This window comes from Bubalus kerabau, chromosome 1, assembly GCF_029407905.1.
Source record: "Bubalus kerabau isolate K-KA32 ecotype Philippines breed swamp buffalo chromosome 1, PCC_UOA_SB_1v2, whole genome shotgun sequence".
Taxonomy (NCBI): domain Eukaryota; kingdom Metazoa; phylum Chordata; class Mammalia; order Artiodactyla; family Bovidae; genus Bubalus; species Bubalus kerabau.
This window is the reverse complement of record NC_073624.1, coordinates 242156904-242174037: the sequence shown is the minus strand read 5'-3', so window position 1 is coordinate 242174037 and position 17134 is coordinate 242156904. Positions and strand designations below refer to the sequence as shown.

At 38.5% G+C, this 17134-nt stretch overlaps 1 long non-coding RNA gene across 1 annotated transcript; it reads right to left on the bottom strand.

Annotated features, from left to right (window-relative positions):
• Positions 1-887: 887 nt before the first annotated feature.
• LOC129642277 (uncharacterized) lies at positions 888-13216 on the bottom strand. The gene is made up of 3 exons (XR_008709587.1): positions 12363-13216; positions 9387-9475; positions 888-1359 (listed from the first exon to the last, which is right to left on the bottom strand). It is a non-coding gene; the product is annotated as an uncharacterized LOC129642277 (long non-coding RNA).
• Positions 13217-17134: the final 3918 nt, after the last annotated feature.

Here is a 17134-nt window from a genome sequence, read left to right as displayed (position 1 = left end):
TTAAGTGGTACCTTTCATCATCACCTCCTTTTTACAGAGTGAGAAACTAAGCTCTAGTTTTAACTGCCTTGGTGATCTAGTTAGAAACAAGCAGATTCAGGATGGAATCCAGGTCTACCAGGAGCCAAAACACTCAACAACTGTACTTTTCAGCTACACTGAATTCTTGGCTGCTTGACCTCATTTATCCCAATGCTTTTTTTCCCCCTCTCTTCCTGACCTCTTTTCAGTATCTTTTCTACAGTGAAGTCTTAATTCATTTGGGATTTGTAATTATTCTCATGTTGAGGCTACCAATGCACATTGTTCAGAAGCCATTTGCTTCATATGCAGCGTAAATGAGTGGTGTTCTGGGTATGTTTACACTACTTCAGGAAGCGAAAGGTCAAGTACAACCATAGACTTAGTGTTATTGTTCTTCTTTCCTCATTAAATCAAGTCACCTTAACTGGGCAAACACCTATCCTTCCTAACTCATTTCCTATCTCTATGCTGTTGCTGTTGTTCAGTCACTAAGTTGTGTCTGCCTTTTTGCAACCCCATGGATTGCAGCACACCAGGCTTCTCTGTCCTTCACTATCTCCCAGAGTTTGCTCAAACTCATGCCCATTGAATCAATGATGCCATCCAACCATCTCATTCTCGGTTACCTCTGATAAACAAGTTTACCTTGTTTATCTCTTTCACTTTCTACCAAAGACCCTGGGCCCCTAGAGGTTAGTATTAATAGTAGCAGTACAGTAGTAGTAGCCAGAGCAGTAGCAATAGCCACAGTCGGAGTGGTTGTAGCGGCAGCATTGAATGCTCACTATGAACTGGACAGAATGCTATGCACTTTATTTGCACTACTGCAGTTAGGTTTTACAAATAACAAGTACAAACATCATTTCTATCTTCACTTATAGGTAAAGAAATAGTGATTATATAGTTCATTCAGGGTCTGCTAGTCAAGTAATGACACTGAAGTATTTGCAGTTTATCAGTGTTCAATTAATATGAAATAGCAAGTCCAACTTAAAGGCATTGTCATATTAGATTCCCTCATGCCACCCCACATCACCCCATATGAGTTTGGTGGATGACTGTTTTCTGAAATGCACAAAACCATGTAAATGAGGAAGATAAAATTAGAAAGTATAGAAATGCAGAGAAAACTGTGAATGAGACTGTTAGATCTTTTGTAAAGAATTAGAACAGGGATCAGAAAACTATGACCTGTGGGCCAAATCCAATCCAACACTGGTTTTTGTAAATAAAGTTGTATTGAGATACAATCAAGTCCATCCATTTATATGTTGTCTGTGGCTCTTTTCAGGCAACAATGGCACAGATGAGTAGTTGCAACAGTGACTTTATGGCCTGTAAAAGTGAAAACATCTACTATTTGTCTTTTGACAGAAAAAGTCTTCTGACCCCTGGCCTGGCTTAGAACATCACTGGTTCTAAAGATGTCCTGCAGTCCTCCAGATCACTTACCAGCCTCCCACTGCTCCTCAGAGGTAATTTCTAGTCTAAATTTTGGATGAGCCTTTATCTGGCTTACTAAGAAAAAAGTTTTAACAGATATATATTCACCTGCAATATTTTATATTGTTTTGCTCGCTTTTGTTGAAGGAAACTTTTAATTGAAATATACATAGAGAAGTACACAAACCATAAGTTTGCAGCATGCTGAATGTTTATAGAATAAAGGCAGCACTAGTAATAGTCAGTGGTGACAGGGTTCTTACCCCTGTTGATGTATAGAACATCACCAGGACCTCAGAACACACTCTCAGGCACCTCCCCAGTCAGTATCCCTTCCTGAAAGTGAGAATAATTATGACATCTATTACCGTCCATTAGTTTTGCCTCTCTATTATGAAAATGAAACTGTTGATGTGTAAGCTTGTGTTTGGCTTCTTTGCTAATCTTTGCCAAATATTGTGTCTGTGAGATTCATCCGTTTTATTGCTTAAAGCAGTAATTTGTCAATTTTCATTACTCTAGTATACCATTATATGATTATTCTACAGTATTCTCAGTATTTTAAGTATTATTCAGTTGTATTTTTAATTTCCATTATGATTTTTTTCTAGTCTCAAGATAAAAAATTTAAAGGTTTTTAAGTTTCCTTTACTGTTAATTATTTATTTAAATCTATCCCTTTACAAAAGTTTTTTCTAAATGCATTGTGATCGTATAATGTGTTCTGCTGCTGCTAAGTCACATCAATCGTGTCCGACTCTGTGTGACCCCATAGACGGCAGCCCGTGAGGCTCCCCCGTCCCTGGGATTCTCCAGGCAAGAACACTGGAGTGGGTTGCCATTTCATTCTCCAATGCATGAAAGTGAAAAGTGAAAGTGAAGTCACTCAGTCGTGTCCAACTCCTAGCGACCCCAAGGACTGCAGAGCACCAGGCTCCTCCGTCCATGGGATTTTCCAGGCAAGAGTACTGGAGTGGGGTTCCATTGCCTTCTCCCATAATGTGTTCTAATAATGTACATATCCTAAAATTTATCAATATTTGCTCTATGACCTAGTACAAGGTTTGTTTTGTGAACGTTCCATAGGTGCTTCAAAAAAATGTGTTCCATAGTTGTTCAAGGCAGAGTTCTCTGTACATTATTATATCATGCTTATTATTTGTGTATTCAAATTTCTATATCCTACTAATTTTCCATCTGCTTGTCTGAAAATTGAGAAAGATATCTTGAAAATTTCCACCATGATGATGGATCTTTCAATGTGCCCATGTAGTTCCATCATAGGTTATATCTATATGTATGTCTTTGTTGTTGTTCAGTCACTAAGTTATATCCAGCCCTTTGCAACCCCATGGAATGCAGCACACCAGGATTCCCTGCCCTTCACTATCCTCTGGAATTTGCTCAAACTTATCTCCATAGAATTGGTGATATCATGCAACCAACTCAGCCTCTTTCACCCCCTTCTCCTCCTGCTATAACATTTTATTAGATACCTATAATTTTAGAATTATTATGTCTTCCTTATAATTAAACCTATCATTATATGATAATTTAATAATGATTTACTTGATCACTATTCATGCTCTTTTTCTTAAAGTACAGTTTGCCTTATTACCCAGCTATATATTGCTTGGTATTTGCCTGATGTGCCTGTTTCCATCATTTTTCTTTCAATCTTCTCATTAATATTTTAAATGTGTCTTTTAAATATCATAGAGTTGGATTTTAAAAATTTTAATCTGGTAGTCTCTGTCTCCCAGTTAACAGGCATAGTTCATTGTAATTGTTATTGTTGCAGAAAAGAGAAGTGCAAGAGGATAGTCACATCCCAGGTCATGTCTGAGACCCTGGAATGGCTGCCTAGTGTGGGTTCTTGGCTTCACACAGGAATTAATTGAGGAGGGAGCCCTAGTACAGTGAAAGAAGGTATATTTAGGGAGGAAACACTTCATAGACAGACTGTGGGCCATCTTGGAAGACAAGAGAGACACCAGGCTATGGGGTTGTCAGTTTTTATAAGAGTGGGTAATTTTATAGGCTACTGAGTGGGAGGAGTATTCCAGCTATTTTGGAGAAAGGGTGGGATTTCCAGGGATCAGGCTGCTGCCCACTCTTTGACCTTTATGATTGGCCTTGAAACTGTCATAGCACCTGTAGGTATGTCATTTAGCTTGCTAATATGTTACAATGGGTGTATACTGAGGCTCAAGGCCTAGTGGAAGTTGACTTATCCATCCATCTTGAATTTATTTGGTTCTGATCATTTTATGCTGTGTCTTCAGGTTGTGTCACTCTTTTAAAGATTGTGTCCTGCTTCTTTCTTGTCACATTCCAGTTCAGTCACTCAGTCATGTCAACTGTTTGAAACCCCATGGACTGTAGCACACCATGCTTCCCTGTCCATCACAAACTCCCAGAGTTTACTCAAACTCATGTCCATCAAGTTGGTGATGCCATCCAATCATCTAATCCTCTGTTGTTCCCTTCTCCTCCCACCGTCAATCTTTCCCAGCATCAGGGTCTTTTCCAACGAATCAGTTCTTCACATCAGGTGACCAAAATATTGGAGTTTCAGCTTCAACCTCAGTCTTTCCAATGAATATTCAGGACTGATTTCCTTTAGGATGGACTGGTTGGATCTCCTTGCAGTCCAAGGGACTCTCAAGAATCTTCTCCAACACCACAGGTCAAAAGCATCAATTCTTCAGGGCTCAGATTTCCTTATGGTCCAACTCTCACATCCATACATGACTACTGGAAAAACAATAGCTTTGACTAGATGAACCTTTGTCGGCAAAGTAATGTCTCTGCTTTTTAATATGCTGTCTAGGTTAGTCATAACTTTCCTTCCAAGGAGCAAACGTCCTTTAATTTCATGGCTGCAGTAACCATCTGCACTGATTTTGGAGCCCTCCAAAAATAAAGTCAGCCACTGTTTCCCCATATATTTGCCATGAAATGATGGGACCAGATGCCATGACGTTAGTTTTCTGAATCTTCAGTTTTAAGCCAACTTTCTCACTCTCCTCTTTCACTTTCATCAAAAGGCTCTTTACTTCTTCTTTGCTTTCTGCCATTATGGTGGTGTCATCTGCATATCTGTGGTTATTGATATTTCTCCTGGCAATCTTGATTCCAGCTTGTGATTCATCCACTCCAACATTTCTCATGATGTACTCTGCATATAAGTTAAATAAGCAGGGTGACAATATACCACCTTGATGTACTCCTTTCCTGATTTGGAACCAATCTGTTGTTCCATGTCCAGTTCTAACTGTTGCTTCTTGACCTGTATACAGATTTCTCAGGAGGCAGGTCAGGTGGTCCGGTATTCACATTTCTTTAAGAATTTTCCACAGTTTGTTGTGATCCACACAATCAAAGGCTTTGGCATAGTCAATAAAGCAGAAGTAGATGGTTTTCTGGAACTCTCTTGCTTTTTGGTTGATCCAGCGGGTGTTGGCAATTTGATCTCTGGTTCCGCTGCCTTTTATAAATCCAGCTTGTACATCTGGAGGTTCACGGTTCATGTATTGTTGTAGCCTGGCTTGGAGAATTTTGAACATTACTTTACTAGCATGTGAGATGAGTGCAATTGTGCAGTAGTTTGAGCATTCTTTGGCATTGCCTTTCTTTGAGATTGGAATGAAAACTGACCTTTTCCAGTCCTGTGGCCACTGCTGAGTTTTCCAAATTTGCTGGCATATTGAGTGCAGCATTTTCACAGCATCATCTTTCAGGATTTGAAAGAGCTCAACTGGAATTCCATCACGTCCACTAGCTTTGTCTGTAGTGATGCTTCCTAAGCCCACTTGACTTCACATTCCAGCATGTCTGGCTCTAAGTGAGTGATCACACCATCGTGATTATCTGGGTCATGAAGATCTTTTTTTGTATAGTTTTATGTATTCTTGCCACCTCTTCTTAATATCTTCTGCTTCTGTTAGGTCCCTACCATTTCTATCCTTTATTGTGCCCATCTTTGCATGAAATGTCCCTTTGGTATCTCTAATTTTCTTGAAGAGAGATCTAGTCTTTCCCATTCTATTGTTTTCCTCTATTTCTTTGCATTGATCACCTAGGAAGGCTCTTTTATTGCTCCTTGCTATTCTTTGGAACTCTGCATTCAAATGGGTATATTTTTCCTTTTGTCCTTGTCTCATTATTACTAATATATTTGCACTGTTTTCTAGCGTTTACTTTATGTTCTTTTTTCCCCTTCATTTTCCTATAATTTTTATGCTAGCAATCTTCTTTTTGATTGACTAAGATTGTTTTCCAAATATATCTCTCTTCTTCCACTCTTTTGGTAGTAATATACTCTTATTTCTACTCTTTTACCCTTAACATTTTACCATGACAACTTAACCTAGCGTTTATCAGCAGAACAGTAAAATCCCTTCAAGCTACCAAAATCCACCCCCTTTAACAAGCCATTGCATTATAAATTATGGTTTTTTTCTGGTATACAGTAATAATATTTTTGAGTCTAAAACTTCCAACTGTGTTCATTTTCAGAGCCCAATAGTAATAGGGACCCAGGAATTTATATTCCTTCCTTTTCTTTTTACCCTTAAAATTTTCTAAAGAGCTATTGGAACTTAAAGGCATACTTTGATAAAGTAAAAATAACCATCTTGTAAACAGCCTATGAGATTTCAGAGTGTAAGTAAGACTCAAACAAGACCACATTAGGCTCCTTTTGGAAAACAACAGAGACAACCACAGATGATTAAACACAGCTTCCTGACTGACCTGTGTGATTCTGATGCTACCAGTGGCAGCTCTAGTCCCGATAATCCTCCCACCTCACAGATAAAATGCATTAAGATACACAGTCACTGCTTCTTGAGAGCTTCCAATAGACAACCAGCCCCTGCTTTCTTAATCTCTCCAGAGAATCATACAGCATAAGCTTAAGTCCTACGAGAAGCCCTTCCTAGCCTCCCTCTCCCTCCATGATTTCTCTGGAAGGCACTTTCCTTTGCTGCAGTGAGGAAATAAACCAAGCAATTTTTCTGGATGTTCCTTGTGGCTTTTAGTTAGTGGGCTTCAACAACTTTGATCTCTAGTTTTAAAGATACCAAGTTATTTGCTAAGTAATGATGAGATCATGTTGGTATTTTTTTTATCCCAACTTAACAGACTTTCTAGTGCTGCAGCCAGTGCAGCAGGTAGGGATCAAAAGTGGGCAATGGACAGTTTGGAAAAAAGAAACTAGAGACAGAATTAAAGTTTTAAAGATGGGACTGGGGGACTCAAGACCTCTAGGATCAAGAGCCCTATTCCTCGGAGCCACATCACTTTTATTTAGTGTCTTGGCACACAGAGAGTATCTGTTGTGCTATGATAAAATCAGCCTCCTGTCTCCCTGGTCATGTCTCCCATTTTGTTGATTACTTTGGACTATCTTTGTTATTTTCTTGTAAAACGGGTATCACCCAGCTGGAGGCCATAAACCTGCATATGCTTTTGGAAAACATCTTGGTGTGTGCACAAGCAACATTCTGCATGTGCGCTGACCCACATTCCAAGGTCCACACTATGTTTTTCCTTAGCTCAGCAGGGCATGACAACCCCAACTAATCAACCCGATGTACTTTTGTTTTGATTATACTAGACTGCTATATTTTGCTTTTATTTTTTTCGCATGGTGTTTTTCTCATGGCTTAGCCAGAGCATCAGGCAGCTGATTATTAACGCCTGCTTTCTAGAATAACATATATGGCAAAATCAAGTTGTTTTAATAAAACTGGGTTTTGGTGATAGATTTGACAAAGCATGTCTGTAGTACATGTAGTCTAATTTTTATAAGAGGCAAAGGGGAAGCATAGAAAAAGCAAGAGAAGAGCAAATTGTGGGGTAAACATTCATAATTATTCCTCCTAGGTGACTTACCTGTCCTGAATCATGTCATCTCCATTTGTAATATCAGCTTATTAATAACCTACCTCCTGATGTCCTAGTTTTACTGAGAAGAGAACATAGCAGAGGACTTAAAGTTTATTTACAGAAATCTATCAATATTGTCAGTGAAATCATGCAATAGCAGCAGTTTTCACTTTGCAGTAAAAATAATCTGATGAACTTTTAGTAAAATACCATCATCCATATCAATTTCATCAGAATTCAGAAAGTGAGACCTGACCCAGAATAGCCAAAATAATGTTGAAAGAGAAGAACAAAGTCGGAGAACTGAACCTCAAAGTTTAAGACTTATTTTAAAGCTACAGTAATCAATATAGTGTGGTAATGGCAAAAAGAATTTTTTTAATTAATATTTTTGAAAATACTTCAGATGATTCCAATGTGCAGCCAACTTTGAGAACTAATGGGTTAGAGCAGCACTTTTCAAACCTTATGTTCGTATGAGTGTTTGATTTTGTTGAAATGCAAACTCTGATCCAGGAGGTCTGTGGTGGGGCCTGAAATTTTACATTTTTAACAAGCTTCCAGGTGATGCTGGTGTTGCTTTTCCATGGACCATCTGTGAGTTATGGAATATAAATGCTAAAAAATGTATTTAAAAGACTAAAGCAAAATAAAAATGGCAAATACCTTCATAACTCAAGTTGATAGCAAAAACTAATATCTTGGCACCTGAGACAGTCACTACCAAAGAAAGTGGCAAGAAATTTTTATTTGTGTACAAAAATGTGTTTTGGTTGTAATTTCTCCCTTCTCATCTCCTCACTTTCCCCTTGGATTAAGAGAGAAATAGGCTAGAAAAGTTAAGATCACAATGAGAAAGAAAATCAGAAAAGGCAAAAGAATGAACATCTTAATGAATTTGTTTCATTAGGAATTAAGAAGGGAATTAACTGCTGATGAAAGTTATTTCCACTTTGGCAAAATGAAAAGAATAATTAGTATGTGTGCTTAACTGCTATTTGTGCAATACTTTTATAAATAATGTACTTTTAAAGAAATGAACCATTATATGTTAATGCACTATGAAATTTTGAGTGTACCACAAGTAGATGCTTCAGTAGGTGGGAAATCATATAAGAAGCTGGAAAGATTCTAAACATGAATGAATGTTCAGCATCCAGTGAGGATAAGTAAATCTGTATTTAGGAAGTTCCACAGCTCTAACCAACACTGCCTCTCACCAATGAATTGGTTTGAATTGCAGGCCAGAAAAAAACAAAAGATTATGCCCAACTATAATCTCCCAAAATAGATATTCTGCAGGTAAAATTTCAAACTTGAGTATTTTATATAATGCTTCTCAGGTGATGCAGTGGTAAATAATCCACTTGCCAATGCAGGAGACAAAAGAGATGCATCACTGAGTCAGGAAGATCCTCTGAAGGAGAAAATGGCAACCCACTCCAATATTCTTGCCTGGAGAATTCCATGGATAGAGGACCCTGGCAGCCTAAAGCCCAAGGGGTGCAAAGAGTTGGACACAACTGAGCAACTGAGCAAGCACTATGTATAATACCTTGTCAAAAGATACAAATAAGCCCTGATCCCTATCCTTAAGTAACCCATAAATCTAGAAAGGATGCTAAGTATCACTGCTGGACATGATGCTTTAAATTTCTCCTATGAGCTGGAAGTTTGTCCTTGGGCTTCCTGTTTATTTTCTAACTACCTCTGAGTTTTGCTGATTGTACGAAGACCTCTTTTAATCCCACTAATGTAATACACTTTGAGGATAAAGGGAGTAAAAATATTAGAGTAGGAAACTCTTTTTTTTTTTTGTCTCAGTCTCCCCAGCATATAAACTATTTCAGTCAGAGCAAGACTCACTGTTGAGATGTTGGCAGACAAGCAAACATGAAGCTTTGCAATTTTCAAGAGATTGCCAACTGGGCTGTAGATTCACAATGAAAAAAGATTTAATATCCCAAGAAAGTAGTGGAATGAGGCAGAGAATGAACAGCAATGGAGTTGAAGTTTTATTATACCTGAATATTCCCATGCTTCCACCTGAACAGTCAGTTCTCAAAGGTGTTATTAGGAATTCCTGCATGAAGAAATCATCTGACTTGACAGACTGTTGGGAGAGAATAAACAATTGTGAAGTTTAGCAAGAAAGAGACTAGACCTCAGCAGCCAGGTCTTGATGAGCTCCTGCTAATTATAAATCTTTTAATAGGTGCCCGCTACTGATGTGAACATTCCTGTCATCATCTTCGAAAAGCTGGAAAATCCTCATTGTCTTCTCTGGGGAATCTGATGTGCTTAAAATGCCAGGAGGAAACTAATATTTTCCTTTGAGGCAAAAGGTTTATTCTAGACATACTCTGTTAGGCCATGGTTGCTGCTCTGAACATAGCCAAGTTACATAGGTTTCATGATTAAATTTTATATTCAGTTACTATTACTCTGTTTCACAGTCACAGACAAAACACTCTGTGCAAGTGATCACAAGGGTCCTGGACACGAGACAGTTGTTTCCATTTAAAGTCCATGATTAAGACACATAATTTTATCCCTACTAAAGATACAGTACTTGGATGCAATCTCAAAAGTGACAGAATGATCTCTGTTCGTTTCCAAGGCAAACCATTCAATATCACAGTAATCCAAGTCTATGCCCCAATCAGTAACGTCGAAGAAGCTGAAGTTGAACAGTTCTATGAAGACCTACAAGACCTTTTAGAACTAACACCAAAAAAAGATGTCCTTTTCATTATAGGGGAATGGAATGCAAAAGTAGGAAGTCAAGAAACACCTGGAGTAACAGGCAAATTTGGCCTTAGCATATGGAATGAAGCAGGGCAAAGACTAATAGAGTTTTGCCAAGAAAATGAACTGGTCATAGCAAACACCCTCTTCCAACAACACAAGAGAAGACTCTACACATAGACATCACCAGATGGTCAACACCAAAATCAGATTGATTATATTCTTTGCAGCCAAAGATGGAGAAGCTCTATACAGTCAACAAAAACAAGACGAGTAACTGACTGTGGCTCAGACCATGAACTCCTTATTGCCAAATTCAGACTTAAACAGTATAAAGTACAGAAACCCACTAGACCATTCAGGTATGACCTAAATCAAATCCCTTATGATTATACAGTGGAAGTGAGAAATAGATTTAAGGGCCTAGATTTGATAGATAGAGTGCCTGATGAACTATGGACAGAGGTTCGTGCCATTGTACAGGAGACAGGGATCAAGACCATTCCCATGGAAAAGAAATGCAAAAAAGCAAAATGGCTGTCTGAGGAGGCCTTACAAATAGCTGTGAAAAGAAGATAAGCGAAAGCAAAGGAGAAAAGGAAAGATATAAACACAGACTTTAAATGATACAATAGACCAGTTAGACCTAATTGATATTTATAGGACATTTCACCCCAAAACAATGAATTTAAACTTTTTCTCAAGTGCACACAGAACCTTCTCCAGGATAGATCACATTCTGGGCCATAAATCTAGCCTTGGTAAATTCAAAAAAATTTAAATCATTCCAAGCATCTTTTCTGACCACAGTGCAGTAAGATTAGATCTCAATTACAGGAGAAAAACTATTAAAAATTCCAACATATGCAGGCTGAAAAACATTCTGCTGAATAACCAACAAATCACAGAAGAAATCAAAAAGGAAATCAAAATATGCATATAAATGAATGAAAATGAAAACACAGCAACCCAAAACCTATGGGACACTGTAAAAGCAGTGCAAAGGGGAATGTTCATAGCAATACAGGCATACCTCAAGAAACCAGAAAATAGTCAAATAACTAACCTAACTCTACACCTAAAGCAACTAGAAAAGGAAGAAATGAAGAACTCCAGGGTTAGTAGAAGGAAAGAAATCTTTAAAATTAGGACAGAAATAAATGCAAAAGAAACAAAGGAGACCATAGCAAAAATCAACAAAGCCAAAAGCTGGTTCTTTGAAAGGATAAATAAAATTGACAAACCATTAGCCAGACTCATCAAGAAACAAAGGGAGAAAAATCAAATCAATAAAATTAGAAATGAAAACGGAGAGATCACAACAGACAACACAGAAATACAAAGGATCATAAGAGACTACTATCAGCAATTATATGCCAATAAAATGGACAACGTGGAAGAAATGGACAAATTCTTAGAAAACTACAACTTTCCAAAACTGAACCAGGAAGAAATAGAAAATCTTAACAGACTCATCACAAGCACGGAAATTGAAACTGTAATCAGAAATCTTCCAGCAAACAAAAGCCCAGATCCAGACGGCTTCACAGCTGAATTCTACCAAAAATTTAGAGAAGAGCTAACACCTATCCTGCTCAAACTCTTCCAGAAAATTGCAGAGGAAGGTAAACTTCCAAACTCATTCTATGAGGCCACCATCAGCCTAATACCAAAACCTGACAAAGACGCCACAAAAAAAGAAAACTACAGGCCAATATCACAGATGCAAAAATCCTTAACAAAATTCTAGCAGTCAGAATCCAACAACACATTAAAAAGATCATACACCATGACCAAGTGGGCTTTATCCCAGGGATGCAAAGATTCTTCAATATCCGCAAATCAATCAATGTAATACACCACATCAACTAATTGAAAAATAAAAGACAGGATGGGGAGGAGCCAAGATGGCGGAGGAGTAGGACGGGGAGAACACTTTCTCCCCCACAAATTCATCAAAAGAACATTTAAATGTCGAGTAAATTCCACAAAACAACTTATGAATGCCGGCAGAGGACATCAGGCACCCAGAAAAGCAACCCAAGTCTTCGAAAGGAGGTAGGAAAAAATATAAAAGACAAAAAAAGAGGCAAAAGAGGGAGGGATGGAGTTCCATCCCGGGAAGGGAGTCTTAAAAAGAAAGAAGTTTCCAAACACCAGAAAACCTTCTCACTGCCGAATCTGTGCCGAGCTTTGGAAGCACAGAGGGCAACATAACAGGGAGAAAAAATAAATAAACAATTAAAACTCACAGATTGCGAGCCCTATGGTAACTCCCCTAGCGGAGAAGCAGCACGGATGACTTCACAGGCCATTAGCAAGCGGGGGCTGGGCAGGGAGGCGCGGCATGGCGCAGGCTGCATCGCTTAGAGTAAGAACCTGGCCTGAATACCCTGAGGGCTATCTGAGCGAAATAATTTGGGCTAGCAAACCAGACTGTGGGATATCTACCACGTGAAAAGCCAGCCCTAACCTAAGACACCACCAGGCCTGCACATGAAACAAAGGACCGAACAGAGATAGCCAGCTGCAGACCTTCCCCCTCTGGTGACAGGCAGCCAGAACCAGAAGGGGGCAATCGCAGCCCCAGAGAGACATTATCTATAAAACTGTAAGCAGGCTTCTTTGCTAACTAAAACTTCTTGGGGGTCTGGACGGTCAACATCTGCCTGAGAAAGTGCGCCGGTTTTACACCCAGATAACCAAGCGGGGAGGCAATAAGTTGCAGCAATCGCGCACGCCAAACACCTCATCATCTGAGCTGCTCGGATCTGGGAAGGGCACAAAACGCAGGCCCAACCGAGAGTCTGCGCCTCTGAGGACTACCCAAGTGCCTGAACCCGAAAGGCTTGGACCTGGGAAGTGCAGGCAGCCCAGGGCCGGCCTTGGATGATTCCTGGCGGAATAACCTAGAGCCTGAGCAGTGTGGGCAGGGAGGCTACACGCACCGTGAGCGGGGGCAGACCCAGTGTGGCTGAGGCACTGCGAGCGCATGCCAGTGTTATTTGTTTGCAGCATCCCTCTCTCCCTCCCCACAGCGCGACTGAACAGGTGAGCCTAAAAAAAAAAAAAAGGTGTCCTCTACCGTCCCCTTTGTGTCAGGGCGGAAACCAGACACTGAAGAGACCAGCAAACAGAAGAAGCTATAACAGAGGGAAACGCCTTGGAAGCTACAGGCAATAGAATAAAACCCTGTAGTTACTACGGACTACATAGGAAGGGGCCTATAGATCTTGAGAAATATAAGTCAGACCAAGGAACTAGACAAAAATAAACTGAACCCACAATACTCACAACAAAACCAGAGAAAGTCCTAGATATATTTTTACTATTTTTAGGATAATTTTTCCTTTTTTTTTAAATTTTTTAAAAAAATTTTAAGTCCTCTATTGGTCCTTTAATTTTCACTTTTATAACCTATTACTTTGCAAAAAAAAAAAACAACCCTATTTTTTTCTTCTTCAGCAAACTTCATATACATATTTTTTTTATAATTTTTTGACCTTGTTTTTTTGTTTTTTTTTCTTCTTTTCTTTAACATTGTATTTTTGAAATTCCAAACTTACTCTGGATTTTTAATTTTAGCTTTTTAGTATATGTTATCAATTTTGTACCTATAGTTTTTTTAATAATTTCTGTGACCTTTTTTTTTTCTCTGTTTCTTTCTCTTCTTCTTTAATATAACATTGTATATCTGAAATTCAAAACTGTACTCTAGATTTTCAATTTATGCTTTTTGGTATTTGATATCAATTTTGTACCTGTATTTTCTTTATAATTTTTGCGACATTGTTTGTTTTTGTTTGTTTGTTTGTTTTCTCTCTTTATTTTTCTTCTTCTTTTTTTTAACATTGTATTTTTGAAATTCCAAACTCTACTCTAGATTTTTAACTTTTGCTTTTTGGTATTAGTTATCAATTTTGTACCTATATTTTCTTTATAATTTTCGCGACCTTGTTTGTTTTTGTTGGTTTGTTTTTTCTTTCTTTTCCTTCTTCTTTTCTTTAACATCGTATTTTTGAAATTCCAAACTCTACTCTAGATTTTTAATTTTTACTTTTATGTATTTGTTACCAATTTTGTACCTTTAAGAACCCAATCTTCAGGACCCATTTTTCACTAGGGAGCAAGATTACTGGCTTGACTGCTCTCTCTCCCTTTGGACTCTCCTTTTTCTCCACCAGGTCTCCTGTGTCTCCTCCCTAAACCCTCTCTACTCTACCCAACCCTGTGAATTTCTGTGTGTCCAGACGGTGGAGAACACTTAGGGAACTGATTACTAGCTGGAACTGTCTCCCTCCTTTTCATTCCCCCCTTTTATCCTTCTGGCCACCTCTGTCTCCTTCCTCCTCCTTCTCTTCTCTGTATAACTCCATGAACATCTCTGAGCGATCCAGTTGTGGAGTGCACATAAGGAAGTGATTACTGGCTAGCCCACTCTCTCCACTATTGATTCCACCTCATCTCATTTGGGTCACCTCTAACTCCCTCCTCCCTCTTCTCTTCATGTAACGCTGTGAACCTCTCTGAGTGACCCTCATGGTAGAGAAACTTTTCATCTTTAACGTAGATGTTTTATCAATGGTGCTGTATATAAGGAGACGTTTTGAAACTACTGTAAAAATAAAGACCAATAACTGGAAGCAGGAGGCTTAAGTCCAAACCCTGACTCCAGGGAACTCCTGACTCCAAGGAACGTTAATTGACAGGAGCTCATCAAACGCCTCCATACCGACACTGAAACCAAGCACCACACAAGGGCCAACAAGTTCCAGGGCAAGACATACCAAGCAAATTCTCCAGCAACAAAGGAACACAGCCCTGAGCTTCAAGATACAGGCTGCCCAAAGTCACCCCAAAACCATAGACATCTCATAACTCATTACTGGACATTTCATTGCACTCCAGAGAGAAGAAATACAGCTCCACCCACCAGAACATCGACACAAGCTTCCCTAACCAGGAAACCTTGACAAGCCACCTGTACAAACCCACACACAGTGAGGAAATGCCACAATAAAGAGAACTCCACAAACTGCCAGAATACAGAAAGGACACCCCAAACTCAGCAATTTAAACAAGATGAAGAGACAGAGGAATAACCAGCAGATAAAGGAAAAGGATAAATGCCCACCAAACCAAACCAAAGAGGAAGAGATAGGGAATCTACCTGATAAAGAATTCCGAATAATGATAGTGAAATTGATCCAAAATCTTGAAATTAAAATGGAATCACAGATAAATAGCTTGGAGACAAGGATTGAGAAGATGCAAGAAAGGTTTAACAAGGACCTAGAAGAAATAAAAAAGAGTCAATATATAATGAATAATGCAATAAATGAAATTAAAAACACTCTGGAGGCAACAAATAGTAGAATAACAGAGGCAGAAGATAGGATTAGTGAATTAGAAGATAGAATGGTAGAAATAAATGAATCAGAGAGGATAAAAGAAAAACGAATTAAAAGAAATGAGGACAATCTCAGAGACCTCCAGGACAATATTAAACACTACAACATTAGAATCATAGGGGTCCCAGAAGAAGAAGACAAAAAGAAAGACCATGAGAAAATACTTGAGGAGATAATAGTTGACAACTTCCTTAAAATGGGGAAGGAAATAATCACCCAAGTCCAAGAAACCCAGAGAGTCCCAAACAGGATAAACCCAAGGCGAAACACCCCAAGACACATATTAATCAAATTAACAAAGATCAAACACAAAGAACAAATATTAAAAGCAGCAAGGGAAAAACCACAAATAACACACAAGGGAATTCCCATAAGGATAACAGCTGATCTTTCAATAGAAACTCTTCAAGCCAGGAGGGAATGGCAAGACATACTTAAAATGATGAAAGAAAATAGCCTACAGCCCAGATTATTGTACCCAGCAAGGATCTCATTCAAGTATGAAGGAGAAATCAAAAGCTTTTCAGACAAGCAAAAGCTGAGAGAATTCTGCACCACCAAACCAGCTCTCCAACAAATACTAAAGGATATTCTCTAGACAGGAAACACAAAAACGGTGTATAAATTCGAACCCAAAACAATAAAGTAAATGGCAACGGGATCATACTTATCAGTAATTACCTTAAACGTAAATGGGTTGAATGCCCCAACCAAAAGACAAAGACTGGCTGAATGGATACAAAAACAAGAGCCCTACATATGTTGTCTACAAGAGACCCACCTCAAAACAGGGGACACATACAGACTGAAAGTGAAGGGCTGGGAAAAAATTTTCCATGCAAATAGGGACCAAAAGAAAGCAGGAGTAGCAATACTCATATCAGATAAAATAGACTTTAAAACAAAGGCTGTGAAAAGAGACAAAGATGGTCACTACATAATGATCAAAGGATCAATCCAAGAAGATATAACAATTATAAATATATATGCACCCAACATGGGAGCGCCACAGTATGTAAGACAAATGCTAACAAGTATGAAAGGAGAAATTAACAATAACACAATAATAGTGGGAGACTTTAATATCCCAGTCACACCTATGGATAGATCAACTAAACAGAAAATTAACAAGGAAACACAAACTTTAAACGATACAATAGACCAGTCAGACCTAATTGATATCTATAGGACATTTCATCTCAAAACAATGAATTTCACCTTCTTCTCAAGTGCACATGGAACCTTCTCCAGGATAGATCACATCCTGGGCCATAAAGCTAGCCTTGGTAAATTCAAAAAAATAGAAATCATTCCAAGCATCTTTTCTGACCACAATGCAGTAAGATTAGATCTCAATTACAAGAGAAAAACTATTAAAAATTCCAACATATGGAGGCTGAACAACACGCTACTGAATAACCAACAAATCACAGAAGAAATCAAAAAAGAAATCAAAATTTGCATAGAAATGGATGAAAATGAAAACACAACAACCCAAAACCTGTGGGACACTATAAAAGCAGTCCTAAGGGGAAAGTTCATAGCAATACAGGCATACCTCAAGAAACAAGAAAAAAGTCAAATAAATAACCTAACTCTACACATAAAGCAAC